The sequence below is a fragment of the Castanea sativa genome, chromosome 5 (genome assembly GCF_040712315.1).
Source record: "Castanea sativa cultivar Marrone di Chiusa Pesio chromosome 5, ASM4071231v1".
NCBI classification, from domain to species: domain Eukaryota; kingdom Viridiplantae; phylum Streptophyta; class Magnoliopsida; order Fagales; family Fagaceae; genus Castanea; species Castanea sativa.
In genome coordinates this window covers 300,929-323,255 of record NC_134017.1, presented here as the reverse complement: position 1 = coordinate 323,255, position 22,327 = coordinate 300,929, and the positions used below count along the sequence as shown (strand labels likewise).

Sequence of the window (22,327 nt, the reverse complement as noted above, 5' to 3'; positions counted from 1 at the left end):
ATGGAGGCTTCCTTCAGACCCGTTTCATTCCTTTTCCTTGCCTTTCTCTTTCTTCCTAACTTCTTCTTCTGCACCAGACTTTCTGAGTTTCGTTGCATCGATACCAAGCGACAGGCACTACAAGAAAAAAGACTTCATACAAAAAAATAAGTGGTTGCAATAACAACTAATATCATTGTAATAAGTATTATTGCAATGATAAAAAAGTCGATGCAAGCCGTTGTAATAAAACCCGAGGCAATAGGTTTATGCAATACTAGATTTTCATTGCAATAAGTTCCACAAATTGCAATGATTTATTTTGAAAATCTCGTTGCAATAGGTGTCATTGCAATGACAAAAAAGTCGATGGAAGCTGTTGTAATAAACTTCGAGGCAATAGATTGAAAAAATCTCATCGCAATAGGTTAATTTTTTTATCAAAAAAATTTAAAAATAAATAAATCATTTTCTTAAAATAATAATTTTTTCATTAACCAGTTTATCAATTCAAAAACCATATTTAGGAACTATACTAACAATATAGTTCGATGTGAAATAAAAGATTACCTATTGCAACAATATATCTCAATGTATAAAAAGAGATACCTATTACAACAACACATTTTGATGTAACATAATAATTATTGCTACAATCTCATATTGATGTAATAAATTTAAGTTACTATTACAGCAAAAAACAACCTTGAGATACAATAGTATATATATTATTTCTATTATTTTTTTTGTTGCAATAATACTTGTTGTATTATGTCTTTTTTCTTGTAGTGAGGCTCTTCTCAACTTCAAGCAAGACCTTATTGATCATTCAAACCGGCTCTCCTCTTGAACTACCCATGGGGATTGTTGTCTCTGGGAGGGTGTTGTTTGACACAACCTCACTGGTCATGTTCATGAACTCCATCTCAATACTCCTAGAGATGGTTTTACAAGTGATGAACAACTTGAAGCTTATGAGCGGGCACAGTTTGGTGGTAAGCTAAATCCTTCTTTGCTTGATTTGAAGCATTTAAATTACTTTGACCTCAGCTTCAATAATTTCTCCTCTACTCCTATTCCCTCTTTTCTCGATTTAATGAGCAGTTTAACCCATCTTAATCTCTCTTATGCGGGATTTGTGGGAGTAAAACCTCATCAACTTGAAAATCTCTCCAATTTGCTCTATCTCAATCTCGAAAGTGAAAGTTATGGTTTATATGTGAATAACCTTCAATGGCTTTTGGGTCTTCCTTTGCTACAACATCTCGATATGAGTGGTGTAAATCTTAGCAAAGCCTCTGATTGGGTTCAACTCACAAACACACTCCCTTCCTTGTTGGATTTGCGATTGTCTAATTGCCAACTTAGGCCTTTCATTCCACCAACACCCACTGTTAACTTTTCATCTCTCCTCACCCTCGATCTTTCATGGAACCATTTTGAAAACACTTTGATCCTATCATGGATCTTTGGTCTTCGTAATCTTGCTTCTCTTGATCTATCTGGCAATGACTTTCAAGGTCCAATCCCTGTTGATCTCCAAAACATGACTTCTCTTAGTCACCTCGATCTATATCGAAACAATTTCAACTCTTCAATTCCCAATTGGTTGTATTGTTTTAGTCATCTTGAGTTTCTCAGCCTTAGCCACAATAATTTGCAGGGTACAATCTCCAGTGCCATTGGAAACCTAACATTTGCTATTAGTATTGACTTGTTAGGAAATGAACTTGGAGGAAAGTTGTCAAGACCGTTAGGTAATCTCTGTAACTTAAGGGAAATCAGATTGTCAGAAAACAAATGGAGTCAAGAGATATCTGAAATCTTAAAAAGTTTATCAGGGTGTGTTATAGATAGACTAGAGATCGTAGACTTAAGGGATTCTCAACTACATGGTCATTTGACGAATGAACTTGAGGTATTTAAAAATCTAGTCGTACTTGTTTTTGGGAATAATTCAATTTCAGGTCCACTTCCGGTGTCTTTGGGAAAACTTTCATCTTTGAGAAACCTGAATCTTGGGTACAATCCATTCAAAGGAACCCTCCCTCAAAATTTTGGACAGCTTTCTAAACTTGTGATTTTACGTATTGATTCTAATAAGTTGAAAGGTGTTGTGTCTGAAATTCTTTTTTCCAATTTAACCAATTTGAGGGCACTCACTGCAGATGGAAAACAACTAACTTTAAAAGCAAGTCTACATTGGATTCCTCCTTTTCAACTTGAGGTTTTGTCCTTGCGATCATGGAATTTAGGGCCAAAATTTCCCCAATGGCTTTGTTCACAAAGGCGTATGCTGTATTTAGACATTTCTGATACAAGGATTTCAGATGTGGTTCCTCCTTCATTTTGGAACTTGACTTCACAGTCCCAATATCTAAATCTCTCCCACAATCTAATCAATGGAGAAATTCCAAACAATCCCGGGATTTTGTCTGCTTCAGTGATTGATTTAAGTTCAAACCATTTCAAAGGTCTATTACCTTGTATATCCCCTAATGTGTATGTGCTAGATCTTTCTAACAATTCATTCTCCATATTTATTTCTCACCTTTTTTTTTTTTTGTTTTAGAGTGAATGAGACAAAAAACATGGAACATCTCAATCTTGAAAAAAATCTTTTATCAGGAAGAATACCCAATTGTTTGATGAATTGGAGCCACTTGGTGGTCTTGAATTTGGCGAACAATAATTTCAGTGGCAGTATTCCAGCATCCATGGGATCTTTGACTTATCTTAGATCTTTGCACCTATACAAAAACAAATTCTCTGGAAAATTACCATCATCTTTGAAAAATTGTGGAGAGTTGGTAATTATTGATGTTGCTGAAAATAGGTTTGCTGGGAACATATCTTCATGGATTGGGCATAGATATACAGGCTTGATGATTCTTAACCTTCGTTCAAACTATTTCCTTGCCTTTCTCTTTCTTCCTAACTTCTTCTTCTTCTTCTTCTTCTTCTGCACCGGACTTTCTGAGTTTCGTTGCATCGATTCCGAGCGACAGGCACTACAAGAAAAAAGACTTAATACAACAAAATAAGTGGTTACAATAACAACTAATGTCATTGTAATAAGTGTTATTGCAACGATAAAAAAGTCGATATAAGCCGTTGTAATAAAACCCGAGGCAATAGGTTTATGCAATACTAGATTTTCGTTGTAATAAGTTCCACATATTGCAATGATTTATCTTGAAAATCTCGTTGCAATAGGTGTTATTGCAATGACAAAAAAATTGATGCAAGCTATTGTAATAAACTCCGAGGCAATAGGTTGAAAAAATCCCATTGCAATAGGTTGATTTTTTTATCAAAAAAAAATTAAAAAATAAATAAATCACTTTCTTAAATAATAATTTTTTTATTAACCAGTTTATCAATTCAAAAACCATATTTAGGAACTATACTAACAATATAGTTCGATGTGAAATAAAAGATTATCTATTGCAACAACATATCTAAATGTATAAAAAGAGTTACCTATTACAACAACACATTTTGATGTAACGTAATAATTATTGCTACAATCACATATTGATGTAATAAATTTAAGTTACTATTACAACACATAACAACCTTGAGATGCAATAGTATATATATTACCTCTATTATTTTTTTTTTTTGTTGCAATAATACTTGTTGTTAATGAACTTTGAAGGTCTATTTAATTCCTGTAGATTAGAAGTGGAACTAAATTTTAGTTCATACAAACAACTGATTCATTAAGTGCAGTGTGCTATACCTTAAAGTGACAACAAGTCTTTGTTTTGTGTAGTTTGAAAATAAAAGATGATATATTACCCCCATAGACGAGCTAAGGGTTCTCTTTAAAATCTCTTAATAGTGATCACTTTGTAAACTCTAAGCGAAAGACATCAAGATTGTTTATGACTACGCAAACTATACATTTTGTTTGTAACAAATTCCAAGGCTATCCGTTGGATCCCTTCCAACTCGTTTCTATGAAGGAAGTCTACATCTCCCCTGCCAAATTTGGCCTTCAAGGTTTGAGGAGAATATTCTCAAAGTTATTTTCTTGTCTTCCAAATAATAGTTAATTTTCTTCAGAATAACATGTCTTTCAGCGGTGCTTTCCTTTAATTTTGGGATATTTAAAGCTAGATGATTTCATTTATTTAGAGAGATGTTATTCATATAATATCATGTCACGCTTGCAGAAGAGCTATAGTGAAAAGGTACTGTAAGGGAATCTAGACTCTTACTAGCTATTTGGCATATGGAAGTTTTATAAATTTTTAGACTCCTATTTAGGTGGACAGTTTCTCAAACATCTTACTGAAGATGGGAATGGTACTTATTTATCTTTGGCTAGATGATTGGCATATTGCGGGTCCTCTTTTTTATTATTTAATTTTATTTTTATGACACGATGAAATGGTATATTCATTGAAGAAACAAAGCAGAACACAAAACAGGAGAGACACAATTGGCATATTGTGGGTGCCTAAAGTTGGCAGTTAGCAATGTTTGCAGCTCTGGTTTATTTTTTTGATAAGTAGGCTCTGGTTTATATTCAAGGTAGGTATACTAAGGTGAACATTGATAATAATACAAAAGAAAATGTCACTTTGGAACTTGTAAAATCTGGAATATTCGAATTTGGAGTCTATTGGAGTTACTCTACCAAAATTTGAGTAGTGCAAGCTCATCTAGTTTTCTAAATCAATTTGCAATCATAGTTTCATCACTTGGTTAGCTATTAAGAATAGATTATCCACTAGGGATTGGTGGCTGCAATGGGATTACCAAGATGGTGTACTTCATTGCATTTTTAGAAGATGGAGAAAGTAGAGATATTAAAACATATTTGGGTGTAACTATTAAAGTTCGTTCCAGTCCTGGAAGACGTGGTACTTGGTATGCAGAGTTAGCTTGGGCAATTGGTGTCCTAGCAAAATAACTTTGTTGTTCTCATTCTTAAAGTTGCTTGGATTGCTCATTTATATCACAGTTGGATGGAGAAAAGAAAACACCCACTGGCATGATAACAATCTAAAGATGAAGAAACTATCTTCAAGATTATTGTCTTAAAGGTTAGATGCAGATGGCATCAAGCAGGCATATGAGGATTCAGCTAGAAACAAAGGTTGGATGGACTGTATTTGATTTCTAAGTCTTAGCTGTTGGATTGGTATGTTCCTATTTGCTTTTGATGATATGTTGTCCTGTTATCTTTAGTATTTTATCCCTTTTTTCTTATAGGGATCTCTGTATGGTTTTGGTTCTTTGCTAGTCTGCTTGTCTTGATACTGCTGTAGTTGTTTCTAAGGAATAAATTCTCAATCATCTAAAAGAACAAAAATATGTTTAGGACACAAAATTTTATACTTTATTAATTGTTTATGATGAATAGATTCCAATTCGTTGGGGGAGGAGGGGGGGGGGGATGAAGAAACAAGAAGAAGATGTTAAGTAAATCAAAGGTTGTGCTTAATTAGAGAAGACAGTGATGATTAAACCCATCACCAGGCTAGGCTATGTTGGTTCCTTCATTATGTTTGCAAAAGCTACTACAGCTCAAGCCAGTTTTTCACCTTGGTCAGAATGACACTTTTATATTATGTTTGCATGTTCTTAGGCATCTATCTGCTACTGGTATGTAGTTTCTTAATTGAGAATTCAGAACAGGTATCTCACATCTGTAAGAAGTGGGACGTGACCACAGGGTAATCAGCTAAAAGCTGGTAAGTTTTGCTTTGGCTAGAGGCCTTTGTAATATGAAAGCTTGTCTTGTAAACCTGTATTGAATGTACAAAAATGAGCATGAAACTGGCCACCTGCAAGTCAATTCAATAGTGTCCTGATGTTTTCTCCCAATTGTAAGAAAGCTTGTAGTTAATGAACTTTGAAGGTCCTATTTAGAATCCTAAGAGAAGTATGGCCCTAGCATACATGAAAATCATACCACAAACGATAAACCACTTCTTTCTATGGTAATATTTAAATGATCACCATGGTTAATTACTAGAGAAAATAAACAAAGGCAAAAAAAAATATTTCTGAGCTAAGCAATGATGGCTTGTTTTGGCTAAAAGCCTATTTAATCATAATCGTTTGCTTTAGCTTGCCATGAACGTGTTAAGTTTCCTTTTAACCTAATTCTTCCTTAATTATTGCTTCATCTTGTCTATATCTTTCATAATTCAAGTGCTTCTCTTGCCGTAGTTTTCTTTGTAAATATCCTACAACTTCAACTTATGCAATGAAGCTCCAATGTAACTTGCAATGAGAAGGAGAAAAAAAGCCCTTTAAAGTTTCAAAGGTCTTACAAATCCTTCAAAATTGCTTGTCTTTGTCTGTTCAAGAAGATTTCTGTAGATGGACAGTGACAATGTAAGTGCAAAAGGAATTTCATATTATGCTGATGGATATAGATTACTATTAGATGGAAAGATGACCCTTCATTACTCAGGCTAGAACTGCTAAATTACTTTCAGTATAATAATTCTACTGCTAAGGGCATTCCAAGCTATTTTGGTTACTTGGAGACTTTGGTATCTTGACCTCTGCTTTGTAGGATTTGGAGTTTTTATTCCTCTACAGCTAAAATATCACATCTTTGTTTTCTTAATCTATAGGGAAGTGATCTCTATTTGAAATTCTAGGGTGGGTAGATCACAGGGATTTATACTAAAGCTGGATGGGGGAAATGATATCCCTCCAAACATACGCCAACTTGCTATATCCTTCAAATATTGGTGAAGTATCTTTCTTGAACAAAAAAGCAAATTAAAAAATGGTAAATTATGAATTTCAAAACACGGAATTGCCATTCCAAGTATCCATTAATCTCCAAATGACTAATATGAGGTCGTAGCCCCAAGTGTATTCATATTATTGCAAAATAAAATTTAAAGAGGTTTTCTTCTTTTCCTTCTTTGGTGGATTCCAAAGTGTCCTTGTCAATAGAACATATTATTTGACTTAATCGCACAAGAAAAACTAGAACAATTCAACAATAAAATTAAACAGTAGGAAAATAAATGATAGAACCTAGGAGTTAGCATTTAGGTTTGATTGGAGTATACACCAAGTGAAAAAAAAAAAATCACTAAGAGTCAGCACCTACGATGGACAAGAATTAGCACTAGACATAGATACAATTTGAATTGGAATGTACTCATCAAAATAATCTCCCTTTGATAGAAGTAAAATACTTTGCTCATATTAGAATACTAAATTCTAATTTTAGTTGGCGCGGGAAACCCTAATCGCTTTGTTACAAAATAAACTTGAATTGACATAACTTGGTTCGTGCCAACTTCAAGAGCCATTGTAAAAATTACAGTCCGTATATTTTGTTTTTTGTTTCTTTTTTTTTTGGTGATGAAAATCAAGAAGATTTTATTGAAACAAAAACTGAACAAACTTCACTTAATTTCCAACTAAACCTGCTTAGCTATAACTACATCTGTGAAAACTTGATGGGCAGAGCCTAAAACAAACGAATCAGTCAGCTTGTTCGATAAAGACCAGGTTGCTAAGCAATGGGCTGCACCATTTGCTTATCTTGGAACATAGTTAAATTGCGTATTTTGTGAAAGATGCACTAGCCTAATTGTATGAGCAATTAGAACTGCAATTCTCTATGGATCCTCTCTGCTTTGCTTTTGAATGACCTTTACAAAAACTTTGGCATCACTTTCCACAAACTTTAGCATCACTTCCCACCTTGGCGTCCAACTTCAAGGCTTGTTGAGTTGCCCAATTGATGGCTTCAGCTTCGGCTTGAAGTGGGATAATGGTTTCCACCCTTTGGACATAGCAAAAACCTATGTCACTCTCCAATCTCTGGCCACAATAACCATATAAGACCTGTTTTGATTGACTGCAGCATTACAATTTATTTTGATGACTCCTTGCTCTGGCCTGATCCATCTTTCAGTTCTCACTGTGTGCTCCCTGGTAATGACTAGATTTGTAGAGGCCAAGTGCTCCTCAAACCTGCACAAAAGTTGAGTTTGGATTTTCTTCATATCAATCTTTGCTCCTTCAAAGATTACAGCATTTCTGGATCTCCAAATTTGGTCTGTGGCCAAGGCCCCAATGACTTGTAGAGCGGGGATAACAACCAACTCAAAGGGAGGGGAGGGGGGGGGGGGGGTCATTATTAAGTCCACTAGATGAGCAGTGGAGCTTAAATTCCACTGATCTGGTCTTATGCTCCAGTTGTTACTAAACCAGATGGCTTTTGCAAATTGGCATTGGGCAAATAAGTGCAATGGAGTTTCATTTGTAACTCCACTGATCTGTTCCAGTACAGTGCTTTGACTGAATGTTTACCATTGGAGTGTTGGCCCAATACCAAGTTTCAAGTAGCTCTCTTGGTCTTACTGGAAGCCTTTGGATGGCCTTAGCTGATAGCTCATCAAATAAGGAATTTAGCTTCTCTTCATCCCAACCAGGTTTATCTTGCCTAAGTAATTGAGATACTACTAGACAAGAGTTTCTGTTATCATGTGACTTAGGCACCGGTTTAAAATTTGGTAGATCCGGGACCCACGGATCCTCCCATATTAGTGTATTCTCCCAACAATGTATCATCTTGCAAGCTCCAGCTATGAGCGTAGCTTTAGCAGTCCCTAAGCTCTTCCATGACCAAGACACAATTTTCACTGGTTCAGCCCAAAGCCAATTTCTTCTTACTCTGTATTTTGCTTTTAGAACTTGAGTTCACTGGTTATCCTTGTTATTCAAAATTCACCAGGCCAGCTTAGATAACAATCCATATTAAAATCAAGAAAATACCTGAAAGCCAGGCATAGGATCTAAATAGGCCTAGCTCTAGAACTAGTGAATTACAGTTGTTTGTACTTCGGGATTTTGTCACTTATCCCACTAGGATTAGTCTGAAACCTCTATCTTACCTTATTCTGCAAAGGTCTTCTGTCATAGTCAAGTTTCTGGAGAAACAGTGGACTTCAGCTATGAGTGCAACAATTTTCTTCTTAAATATAAACCGCATTTTAATCATAATCATACCTAGAGTCTCTCCCTAGGAAAGTTGTCTAGGCTTGTAACATGGTACTGCTTATTTGCATAAACAACTTGATAATATGGTCATGAATCACTTGTACTAAGCACATGAAAGAATCGATTAAAAAGCTCTTCTACTTATAGCAGTGTCCTATTTTTGCTGAAGATCACCTAATTCCATGCAATTAGGACCTCTTCTATATTGTTTCAATATGTAATTAATATTTAGACAACGAGTTGGAAAGCATAGGCTATTTACACGAACAGGAGGATTATTATAGGACTTCAAAAATAGGACCTCTGCACGCAGATAAATACTAGAAAAGAAGCAACAAATGAAAATTTTAAGAAATAATATACATAAATTGCCTATCTGAATCTCTTTATCTGCAGATAATTTTTAACATTGGCAAGGAGATAAATTATCTGCATGGATCATCTTTGAAAAACGAAGAAGAAACCACAAAAAGGATAAAAGCTAAAAGTGTGGTGCTCAAAGGATGGTGCTTCTAACTAGCTGTCTAGAATGAAACGTACAATTTATTTGTAATTTTCCTTGATTCTGAAAATTTGATATATATTATGGAATGTAAATTGTACTAATTTTCTTATCATATAAGCATATCAATTCAAACAAGAAATTAAAATATACATCGAGGTTCTAACATTATCCGTTACCAACCAAAATCCATAATCAACTATTTATGTCACAAATTTTAACACTTTAACAACTCTAAAACTCATTACACCCAGCTCAAAAGTCACTCAAGAATTCCAAATTTTCAATACAATCATTGATATTTTCACACTCAATAATGAACAAACTCTCAAGCTTATTAGTATTCTCACACTAAGATAATGAACAGACTGTCAACTCACTCATTAGGGGATTTATTACATATCGGGGGGTGGGTGGTGATATATCTCTGTGATACACTGAATTTTCTCCACTTTGAGCTAAAGCTTATATTTAGACCAAAGCCACCAAGTTCCTAGCACTAACGCAGAGCTGGATGGAAATAAGGCAGCAGACTTGTTTTGGTTTCATCATCATCCCACAGCAATGCATCCCACCATTCTGATTCTCCTTTTATTTCTTTTATGGTACCTGTATTTTGGATAGAAAAAGGCAGCCTTCTTAGACAATTGCACCGGAACACTGTAACCTCCTCTAGACAAGGCCATATCTCTTCATGTCTGCCAAGAGTTCTTAAACTGAAAAGGTCCTCCAATTGCAATGTCCGTAGTTTCGGAACCACAGGATCTGGAGCCATATTCTTTCCTGAATCATAATTAAAGAGCTCCTCTAAGGCCTAACAGAAGCTTACCTTGATTTCTTCTAGGTTTGGCAGGGTCTGAATGATGTCACCACAGGAGAGAAGATATTTCATCTCAGAAGAGCCCCTCACTTCAATTGATTTTAGTTTAAGAAATCTTAGCCCAAGCTGTCCAAATAGTTCTGAAATGCTTTTTATTCCATTCAAATGGCCAAGAGTAAGTTCCTCCAAATTTTGGTAGTAGGTCACAGCAGGCAGCCAATCCTCTAACTGGACATGACTTCGTTATTGTGCATCTTTCAATCGTGAGTGATTTTAAACCAATAAAGCCAACAACAGTATTAATGACCAAGTCGTCAAGCATTAGATTTAGGTTTGAACAATTTTTTAAGACAGAGAATTTGATATATCCCATAATTGCAGAATTGAGTCTTGTGTGAAATCAATTTTACTTACAGCCGCACTTTTGTCATGCGTAGTTAGGAAGGCATATGCTGTTGGGCCAATTAAAATTTGAAATCTTCTTAATCTATTTATCCAGGAAAGATCATCAGAGCTGAGCAATGGGATACTCTTCAATTTGATGGATAAAACAAGTAATCCATCGAGCTGTATGAGCTCTTCAAAAGTTGTCTCTCCTTCTTCCTCTCCCTTCACAAGGAACTGGTAGGAGCTGTTTGTCAAATCTAGAACCTCTAAACAAGACAACCTAAATATAATTCCAGCACAAATGGTTTTTAGCTTTCTTGTGTAGGATAAGTCTAGTTGCCTTAAACTGCTCAAGTATACTATCTCTCCTGACAATTTTTTTATACTAGTGCCACAAAGATCAATAATTTGAAGTTTTCTGAGACTTCCCAGTGTGGGTGCTACTTCAATATATTTGCAATGCCTTGAAAAAAGAGCACAGAGGTCACCAAGTTGAAGTAAAGAATCAGGCAATGAATGGATGTTGGTTCGACTGAGATTCAAGACCTTGAGCTAAAGCTTATATTTAGATACACTGAATTTATCCATCAAATTGAAGAGTATCCCATTGCTCAGCTCTGATGATCTTTCCTGGATAAATAGATTAAGAAGATTTCAAATTTTAATTGGTCCAACAGCATATGCCTTCCTAACTACACATGACAAAAGTGCGGCTGTAAGTAAAATTGATTTCACACAAGACTCAATTCTGCAATTATGGGATATATCAAATTCTCGTCTTAAAAAATGGTTCAAACCTAAATCTATCTCTCCTTCTTCCTCTCCCTTCACAAGGAACTGGTAGGAGCTGTTTGTCACATCTAGAACCTCTAAACAAGACAACCAAAATATAATTCCAGCACAACTGGTTTTTAGCTTTCTTGTGTAGGATAAGTCTAGTTGCCTTAAACTGCTCAAGTAGACTATCTCTCCTGACAATTTTTTTATACTAGTGCCACAAAGATCAAGAATTTGAAGTTTTCTGAGACTTCCCAGTATGGGTACTACTTCAATATATTTGCAATGCCTTAAAAAAAGAGCACAGAGGTCACCAAGTTGAAGTAAAGAATCAGGCAATGAATGGATGTTGGTTCGACTGAGATTCAAGACCTTGAGTGCTTCAAATCCTAGTAGGAATCTATAAGGAACTTTTTCAAAGGGGCAGCTGCCTTGTAGTAGCAGTGTTGAGACCTCTGGACATTGTATCAAGCAATTAGGTAGACTTTCTATATGGCTATTCATGATAGAAACTCTTTTGAGAGAATTTGAAAACTCTCCAACTGAAATCTCACTCAAGCAAAACTCTGAGTGAACAAGGGATTTACATCCATCCTCAGATGATGATGTGATCCATATAGCAACATCACGAACAACATCATGCATCTTCACAGTGCCCTTTTTGGAACCATCTTCCAACAAAGAAGAGTCCTTTAGATTTTCAATTAAAGGTATTCCTCTATTGACTGAATCCACATAGTTCTGCTGTCCATCTATCAAACCTTCTGCTCGCCAATGCAGTACTAGTTCACTGACTTCAATTGAGAAGTCTTCAGGAAACGAAGAGCAGTATAGGAAACAAGATTTTGTGTTGTTACCTTGTAATGAGTCGTAACTCCACTTCAAAGGCTTATAGACCTCATCCTCAATGCCTTCTACAGAAGGCACTGACCTTTGCAACTCTTTTAAGGCATCTTCCCATAGCTCAACCTTTGTCGTTCTTCTCATAGCAGCTCCCACTATGATGATGGCCAGAGGTAATCTGCAACATTCTCTTGCAATTGCTTCTGCAAATGGTTTAATTCCTTCCAAATGAGCCACATCTCCTGCCTTTTGACTGAACAATTGCCAAGCTTCTTCATCATTTAAAACATCAACTTTAACTTCCACATCGGTCATCATTTTCCTACAAACTTCCAAAAACCGAGTTGTCAATATGATTTTAGAACCTTTATGAACATCAGGATGTGGAACACCCAAACTGTCCAAATCAAGTTTCTGCCAAACATCATCTAGAATGAGTAGATATTTTTCCTCATTCATAAGTCTTTGATGAAGTCTAATGGCCATTCTCTCCACGCTTTCCTCCATTTTCGTCTCCAAATTCAATCGCAGAGCTATTTGTGTTTGTACCAGTTTCATGTCCAAATTCTTGGAAACGGTAACCCAAATGATGACACCAAAAATGTTCCTTGAAGTACTCTTGAGCTCATTGTTGAGAGTTCTTACCATAGAAGTCTTCCCTAATCCTCCCATTCCCCAAATACCAATCCTCTGAAATCTATCATCAGACAATAGCCTCATAGTTTTTTCTAAAACTTTTGATGCTGTTGTTGGACCCTGAATTGAAGGTCCAGGAATATGCTCCACCACTCTGGGAACTCTAGTAGGATAAACCAGACAGTGAGGAAACTTTCCAGCTTTTAGAAGCCTTTTGATGTTATCTAGTATTTCCTCAACTTCCCTGCTACCTTTGTACCGCTTACTGAAATTTAAGAAACATGTAGAAGGCTGATTTTCATGAATCCGATTGACTCTAGGCTGAAGCACTTCGACATCCTCAAGCCAAGTTATGACTGGAGCTCTGATTTGGCTCCCTTCTTTCTTAGCTGCCTCTGTTTCATGTATGATTTCCTTTCTACGATCAATAAGGCTTTTCATCTCCTTCTCAACATCGTCAAGATTTGATTGGACATTGATAGTTGTATTGATCTTAGAACAGACACACTTACAAAGAAGCCTGGCAGGTGTTACCACTAGTGAGATACTGGAAGCCAACACTTCCATCCCAGGATTTTGCTATGTGAGATACTGGAAGCCAAAGAGCTACACAACACAAGAATACAAGTTTTCAGTGCCTTGCAGCAGGCAAAAGGATCTAATAAATTATTAAACCTTAATTATTGTTGCACACAACTAGGTATACATAACTGCACAACACAGTATGTGAAATTGTATTTTCAAAATATGATTTTAGTTATAATTGTGAAATAGTACAATCGTGTTTTTTCACAATTTTAATTGAAATCGTGCTTTCAAAATAGACCACGCTGTGTGTGATAAACATTGTTCATTATTAATTTTTCTAACGAAATGAACCCACAATAAAGGACAAGACAAAGTGTATAAGAACTAAACTAGAATTAAATTTAAGAAACTAATTCATACCCTGGTAGAATGCAATTGTGATTGTGTCAAACTTAAGCTGGTAGATAACCACACTCTTCTCTGATGCTTCAGCTTTTTGAAGAAGACAGATCCGCACAAAAAGCCATCCCAGTTTAAGCCACTGCTGAACCTACAGTAGAAACCACCACTTTTATGGTAGAATATGTGCTATATGAGACGCAAGAAAGAATTCACAACCTCTCCATAAAAGCAAAATGATCTAAAGAATCAAAGCTAAGAAAACCATTTAGGAGACTTTCTTTGAATGTGTCTTTTCAGATATGGGAAAATGGGAATTAGCTGGCATATTTATTGGCTCAATTATTGATTCCTTTAGCAGTGGAGTAAAACTATATGAGAATTGCTTGGAAATTTCCAAGCAAATTCCCTATCAAAGGTGGTCTGGGCGGCCATATTTGGGTCTGTTGATGTGGGCCGTGTGGCTTCAATGGCCAAGCCCAAGTCAACACAAGTGGACCTAATACAATTGCCATATACTAAGGTTTTATCACAAGCTATACTATTTGTATTATTTTATTATATAGAATACGACGATGTATCTAAGTCTAAATAAAACTTCTTCTCAACAAAAAAAAAATATCTAAATAAAACTATCTCTAAAAAAAATAATAAAAAAACTAGTGATCTCTAGAGATAAATGGGGTATTTGGTAGAATAGTTTGAGTTATGTTATTTGAGTATTTTTGATATACGTGTGGGTGAAAAAGTGTGTAAAAATATGTGTTATGTTATTTAAAATATGAGTTATTATGTTAAAACTTACATGTCAAACAGACCCAAAATGTTTCAATTGAAAATGGCATGTAAGTCTAAATAAAACTGTTTGGTTGGTTAGTTTAAATAATGTTGTTTAAGTGTTTTTGATATACGCGTGAGTGAAAAAGTGTGTTGAAATGTGTGTAAAATTGTTTAAAATGTGTGAAAATGTGTTAAAACTTACTTACCAAACACCCCTAAAATGTTAGACAAAGTTTAGTTATAAAATTAGTTGTAGCCTAAGGTTACAATCTTACTCAATATCATTAATATTACTACATATTTTAAAAATCTAACCGTTAAATTGCATGTTTTTACGCTCTTAATACATAAGTTAAATTTTGTGACAATCAGATATTATTTACTATATGATCTATAAAATTATATTTTATGCATAATTTTAAATTACAAAAACTTGCAATTTAAACAATATATTGATAACATAGCTATTGATTTTTAAATTTCTAAAAATTTTGCAAGATATTTTCTAGAAATTTTCTAGCAATATAAACAATATATTGAAATTTTGCAAGAAATTTTCTAGAAATTTTCTAGAAGCTGTTAAAATTCACCTCCAATAAAAAGATATTAAGTACGGTTATAGTTTTAGGCTATACCTAATTTTGTAACTAAATGTTGTCTTAAAATGTTTTAATTTTTTTTTCTTTGAACAAAAAAAAGTTTTAGTTGATATTGGCAAATAGAAAATATTTTTACCAAAAACAAATTAAAAAAAAAAGACACATATACATGTGCGGAAAAGAAAAAGTTACATCATCATAAAGCATCAAAGTAAGAAAGATTCATTTATCCTCAAAAAACACAGAAAGAAAGATTCATCTTAAATCTGTCGAATAATTAATTTTAAAAAGAAATCCCTGGAAAATATATAGCCACATTTTTTTTAAGAGATAATATGTATAACCAATTGATTGTTTATTCTTTAAAAAAAATAAAAAATAAAAAATAAAAAAAGAGAGTCCGAATTCAAAGAAAGGAAGAAAAAAACAAAGAAAATAAAGAAAGGAATGAAAAATTGAAAGGCGAGAGAGACCCAAAGAGTGGAGAGTTGTCGAGACTTGAGATAGAGAGAAATTAAGAGGCGAGAGAGACCCATATTGCCGCTGCCCGCCGCCACCACACGAGACCCATCTCACAGACGCGGACCCAAACGGCCACTGGCCACAACGCACCAAGACCCATCTGCACTTTGCCGCCGGTTGCTCGATTTGCCCAATCGAGCCTTTAAATAATAATTATTTATAATACACTCTGTTGTCTTTAAATCATAATTATTTATTTATTATGAATTCACTTGCCCACTTTACAGACATTCTCTCTCTCTCTCTCTCTCTCTCTCTCTCTCTCTCTCTCTCTTTATTTTTTCGGAATTATAGGGGCTGTTTGGATTTATGTTTTCCATCACCCATAACTCTGTTTCCATCACCCATAACTCAAAATAAGTGGGACCCATAAAAAAAAAGTTTATTTGGATTTGTTTCCTGTTATTGTTTCCATCATTCAAATCTCTAATTTTTGAGTGATGAGTTATGGCAAACTAAAAACACATTTTAGGTGCTTTCAATTTTCAATGATATTTTTGTAATTAAACACACATGAAGGGACCCACTATCAGAGCAACGCACGTGACACTGCTTTTATGATCTCAAGCACTGTTTCTTCTCCACTTTTCTTTCTTTTTTCTTCTCTCCTTTCTTTGGTCTTCGCTGCCTTCAATTCTTTTTTTTCTTTCTTTTGATGGTCTTAGGCGCTTTTTTTCCTTAATCACAAAACCCATTTGATCTTCGCCACCGGTGCAAGTCTGATCATCGCTGGGTCGCTACTGGTCCGATCGTCACTAGGTTTCTGCAGGTTCGATCGTTGCAGGTCTGATCGTCATTGTGGGTATTGGGGGTTGAAGGAAAAAAAAAAAAAAAAAAAAAAAAGGAATGTCTGGTGCCGCCATTAGTGATGGTGGAGATCGTCGCAGGGGAAGAGAAATGTGAGAAAAGTTTGCTGGGCTTTATCTGCTCTGTTCTTCACATCTAGGTCCGGGTTTTTTTTTTTTTTTTTTTCTTTGCCGAAGCTGGTATGGTATTTTATGAGAGGCGAGGTGAGAGCTGAAGATTGGATCAAGGTAGAGTGAGGCAGGTAGGCTAACAGAAATCATGTATGGGTCTCTGACCAAGTGTGCAGGTATGGGACCCACAAAAAGGTGGAAATATTTGAGTGATGTGAGGTGAAAACAAAAACCAAACAAGTGGGTATTAGAAAATTGGGGGATTTTAAGTGATGAGTGAGGAGTAATGAGTGATAAAAAAAAAAAATCCAAACAGCCCCATTCTCTTTTTCTCTCTCTCTCTCTCTCCAACCCAACCATCTTCTCTTTATCTCTAAAATTCTCTGTCTCTCGCAATCCTCCATAGCCAGAGCTCTATCCAGAGGCAAGAGCCCTAAAGCCTTCACCAACATCAGTGGCAACAAAACTCAACGGCACCGCCACAAACAGTGGTTGCTGCCCTCTCCTTCTCTCTCATCTCTTTTATTTTATTTCCGGTTCCATGTGGGTTTGGGGATTGGGGTTTCTTACACCAAAAAACTCCATAAACAAACCTCCAAACTTCACTTAGACGTAAACTCATATCAATCCAAGTATATTTTTGACATTTGAAGACAGATTTGAGGCAAACTCGACCCTTGAATCATCAAAGACCTGATTAGGGTTGGTAAGGTTCAAATCTTTAGTTTCTCTCACATGGTAGTGGTGATAGCAGTTTCGGCATGTGTTTTGGGTTGATTTAGTTTTTTTTTTAATGGATATTTTTTGTTGGATATTGTTTGGGTTGATTTTGAGTTGAATTTGTGATGAGTTTTTTTTTTAGTTGATTTCTTTTTCTTCTTCCTCCTCCTTTGTTTTTTTGTTTTGTTTTTGGATTGAAAAAAGCATGGGGAAGAGAGAGAGGATAGAGAAAAAGTTGATTTAAATAATCAAATAGAAAGTTACGGTAATCGTGTAAATATACACGAATACTGTAGAAATTTGTATATGTACTGTGTTATAAACCTATAGATGTGAGTAATTTTTGAACAAAAATGTGTAAAATTCACCACTTTTTCTATTTTTCATTGACTAATGATTGCTCTTCATTCAATGAAGATTGATGAAAATTAAAATTTAATATTGATACTCAAAGTCTCATTCGAGTTGTTTCTAGCAATCAATAAGTATACATACTTGTGGGTTCCAGTTAGCTCAATTCGTAAAATCTCTGATGGTTGTATAAAAGATCTGGGGTTCAATCTCCGCCTATATCAAAAACTGATTGGTGTTTTGGTCTGATAATAAAGAGCTATTATTAGGAGCGGACGCCATAGGTTGAAACTCTCTCTCAAAAAAGTAAATAATAATAATAAGTATACATACTTTGTTTTTTTTTTTTTTTTGAGTTACAAACATACATCTAAATATTTAGAACTTTATATATTTACTAATTGAATTCCCATGTATTGCACGGTTTTAGTTATGAACTTATGGTAAATATTATTTTGTTGAAAAAACAACCACTAAACATAATTATAACATACTTTTAGAACTCTCATCTAACGCAAAACATAATTATATTTGTAGTTGCTTGCATCTAAATAATACATCCAATACAATTGCCATATAATAAGGTTTTATGATAAGCTATACTATTTGTATTATTTTATTATAAAGTATACGAAGATGAATGTAAGTCTAAATAAAACTTCTTCTCAAAAAAAAAAAAAAAGTCTAAATAAAACTATCTCTATAAAAAAAAAAAAAAACTAGTAATCTTTAGAGATAAAATGTTTCAGTTGATAGTGGCATGTAAGTCTAAATAAAACTTGTGGTTTTTAGAGATAAAATGTTGGACAAAGTTTAGTTACAAAATTGGTTGTAGCTTAAGGTGACAACTTTACTCAATATCATTAATATTAATACATATTTTACAAATCTAATCGTTAGATTGCATGTTCTTTGTGTTCTTAATACATAAGTTAAATTTTGTGACAATCAGATATTGAGTCTGTTTGGATAAGCTGTTCTAAAAATGCATTTTTAAAAAATAGCGTTTTTAAAATGAGCATTTTGAAAACACAATTTTTAAAGTAATATTTGAGCGTTTGGTAAAACATGTTGCTCTAAAATTGCTGTCTTGAAAAATTTACAAAAAAAGACCTAACAGACTATGTTGTAATGATAATAATAAGAGTAATAATATATATTTTTTTATTTAATAATGTAATAACAAGAAAATGTCCCATAAAAATTTAATAATAATAATATGGTTCTATTTAATAGTGTAATTTATTTATGTTATTATAATAATAAAAAATTACACAAGAAGGACACCTAATTTTTATCTTTCCCAATGTCTATCTCCTACTACCACAAGCTTCTCCTTCACTTGCGGAGTAGCTAGACAAAAATCCTCTACCGCCAATCACATGGTCTGCATCTAACCTTAGTAATTTCTAAAAATTCATTCAATTACATCTAAGTTTCTCCAGATTTATCTTTTTTGCGTCACCCACTCCTCATCCCATACCAAAGTAATTTTTGCTTGTGCTCCAATTTTTTCATGCCCAGAATATTCAATTAATGAAAAAAGCTATAGAGAAGAAATTTCATCAAAGCTGAGCAGAATTAGATAGTCGCAAGGCGTAGAGGAGATAGATGATAGTCAGGTAGCAGGCAAGATATTAGTATTTGTGAGGATATTTTAGGAATTTCAAACTTCAACCGAACATGATAGTTGCTTTTTTTTCCTGCGTTTTTTAAAAAGCCATTCACCATAGTGTTTTGCAAACGCAAATATCAGAGTTTCCAAAAACGTAATTTTTTAAAAAACATATTGCCAAACGCATAGCTTTCAGCGTTTTTGATAAAAAATGCGAGTTTTCAATTAGAAAACGTCCCACCAAACGGAGCCATTATTTATTACATGATCTATAAAATTATATTTTATACATAATTTTAAACTATAAAAACTTACAATTTAAATAATGTATTAATAATATAGTTATTGATTTTTAATTTTTTAAAAATTTTATAAACATGGACAATATAAAAAGAAAATGTAATTTAATGATAGATTTGTTAAAATTCACCTCTAACAAAAAAATATTGAATAAGATTATAGTTTTAGGTTACGGCTAATTTTGTTGATAAATTTTATATTAAAATATTTTAATTTTTTTTCATAAAAAAAAAGTTTTAGTTGATATTGGCAAATAGAAAAGATTTTTATCAAAAACAAATTAAAAAAAAAAAAAGACACATATACATGTGCGGAAAAGAAAAAATTGCATCATCACAAGGCAGCAAAGTAAGAAAGATTCATCTATCCTCAAAAAAAAAAAAAAATTCATCTTAAATCTGTCGAATAATTAATTTTAAAAAGAAATCCGTGGGAAATTAATAGCCATATTTAAAAAAAAAAGTATGTATAGCCAATTGATTGTTATATTCTTAAAAAAAAAAAAAAGTCCGAATTCAAAGAAAGGAAGAAAAAAACAAAGAAAATAAAGAAAGGAATGAAAAATTAAGAGGCTAGAGAGACCCAGAGAGTAGAGTAGTCGATACAGCAGATAGAGAGAAATTGAGACTTGAGAGGCGAGAGAGACCCATCTTGCCGCTGCCCGCCGCCACCACACGAGACCATCTCACTGCCCACGCCGCCACCTCGAGACCCAAACGGCCACTGGCCACAACGCAGCAAGACCCATCTGCACTTTGCTAGGGATGGCCATGGGTAGGGTATGGGTATACCCGATCCGAAAATCTTACCCATGGATACCCGAATATCAATATCCATTAATATCCATACCCGAATCTTACCCGAATTATTATCCATGGATATCCATACCCTACCCGAAACCCGAAACCCTTTTTTTTTTTTTTTTTATGCAAATCATTTTAACTTAAAAACTAACCAATAGCTTTATCTTAAAAAATAAAAAACTAATCAATAGACATTATAATTTATTCAGCAATCTAACAACTCTAATTAGCAAAGTTGCATTATACTTTTAACAACATATAAAAGTATAATCTTATCATTCAACTCAGTAAGGGTACATCATAGACATTTATGAATTTCAAGAAGAAAATAATTTTAAAAATGGCATCAGTAAGGAAAAACAAAAAATAATTGCAAGAACTTAATTAAGTAAAAACCATATATACATTAAAGCTTTCAGTTCCGTCGAGGTGACACGATGTTTGTAGAGTATAATCCCAAATCTTCACAGTGACAACCCAATCTTCAAAAGGAAGCCAGCCATGTCGGATTGTCCCACGGTACAGTTTGGTAAATAAGGTTTCTCCAATCAAATTTTTTTCATTAAAATTGTCAGTCATATCTGCCAATTCTTCCATTGAATATAAGAGCGGCTTGTGAGATCCTACCCAACACAACACAAGAGATACAGAATTTCTTCAATTATTTAAATAAAACAGAGAGAGAGAGAGAGAGAGAGAGAGAGAGAGAGAGAGAGAGAGAGAATGAATGAATGTAGATTAATAAGAAGAATGTAAACAAACCCCAATAAAATAAAACGCAATTGATTGATAGAAAGTAGATACCAATGGAAGGAAGAGATTTATGGACAGGCAATACAAAAGTTTGGAAAGAAACATTCTATTGAATTTTAAAAAAAATCTGAAATTTTTTTTTTAAATACGGGTTGGGTATGGATATTATCCATACCCTACCCGAATAATTCGGGTAATATCCATACCCTACCCGTTAAGCTCTACCCATCAAGGACCGGGTATTACCCGGAATATTTGGATCGGGTAGGGTTGGATATCCATTACCCAATGGGTATGGCCATCCCTACACTTTGCCACCGGTTGCTCGATTTGCCTAGCCCAGCCTTCACAGTTCACTCTAGTATTTAATCTATCTTTCAAAATCTAAAATAGTGTTTGTGAATCTCAGAATCTGTGTTTGTGGATTGAATATATGAATTTGTGCTTGATTGTTTTTCTTTTTTTTGTTTGGGCATTTTGGCTCTGTGACTCTCTGATTTTGTGAGTTGTGACTCTTGGTGTTTGTGATTCTCTCTTATATTATATAGAAAAGATCATAAGAGAGAGTAGAGTCTGTAGAAATTAGAAAATATATTAGTGTTTGACTGTTGTTTTCTGGTAGTGGGGCAATCAAATTGGGGCAAATGACAGAAATAGGAATAGATTGAACAGTGATTTATCTTTCTGTCACTGGAATAAAATGGTAAAGTTAGGAAAAGTGTTTGTTAGTAGTCCATAATAAATTCATAGCGTCGGTAGTAGGGCTGGGTGAGTGACAGAAAAAAAAGATAAAGATAAAGACAAACCATATAATATACTAAATTGTCACTCAAATTCAATAAGATAATAGTGATTCACTTGTGCCTGTTGTTAACTTATAATACTATAACTAATAATTTGAAATTAGATAAATTTATAAAAGAGTGTTAAGTTCCCCTTTTATGGATAATGTATTAAGAAACAATAGTATTTTATGTCTTTTAATTTTTTTGGTAGGTGATTGTATCCTAATATATTAAGAAACAATCATTTTTGTGGATTTGTCTTGATAGTTTGTCTAAGGAAAATTTTCCTAATGGTATTTGAGTGGGGTTTGTTT

The 22,327-nt window shown here is 34.1% G+C and overlaps 2 pseudogenes; one reads left to right on the top strand and one right to left on the bottom strand.

Annotated features, from left to right (window-relative positions):
* LOC142637199 (receptor-like protein EIX1) lies at nucleotides 1-7,524 on the top strand (annotated as a pseudogene).
* Nucleotides 7,525-9,709: 2,185 nt separating this feature from the next.
* Nucleotides 9,710-14,030, bottom strand: LOC142636921 (disease resistance protein At4g27190-like; annotated as a pseudogene).
* Between the last annotated feature and the right edge of the window lie 8,297 nt (nucleotides 14,031-22,327).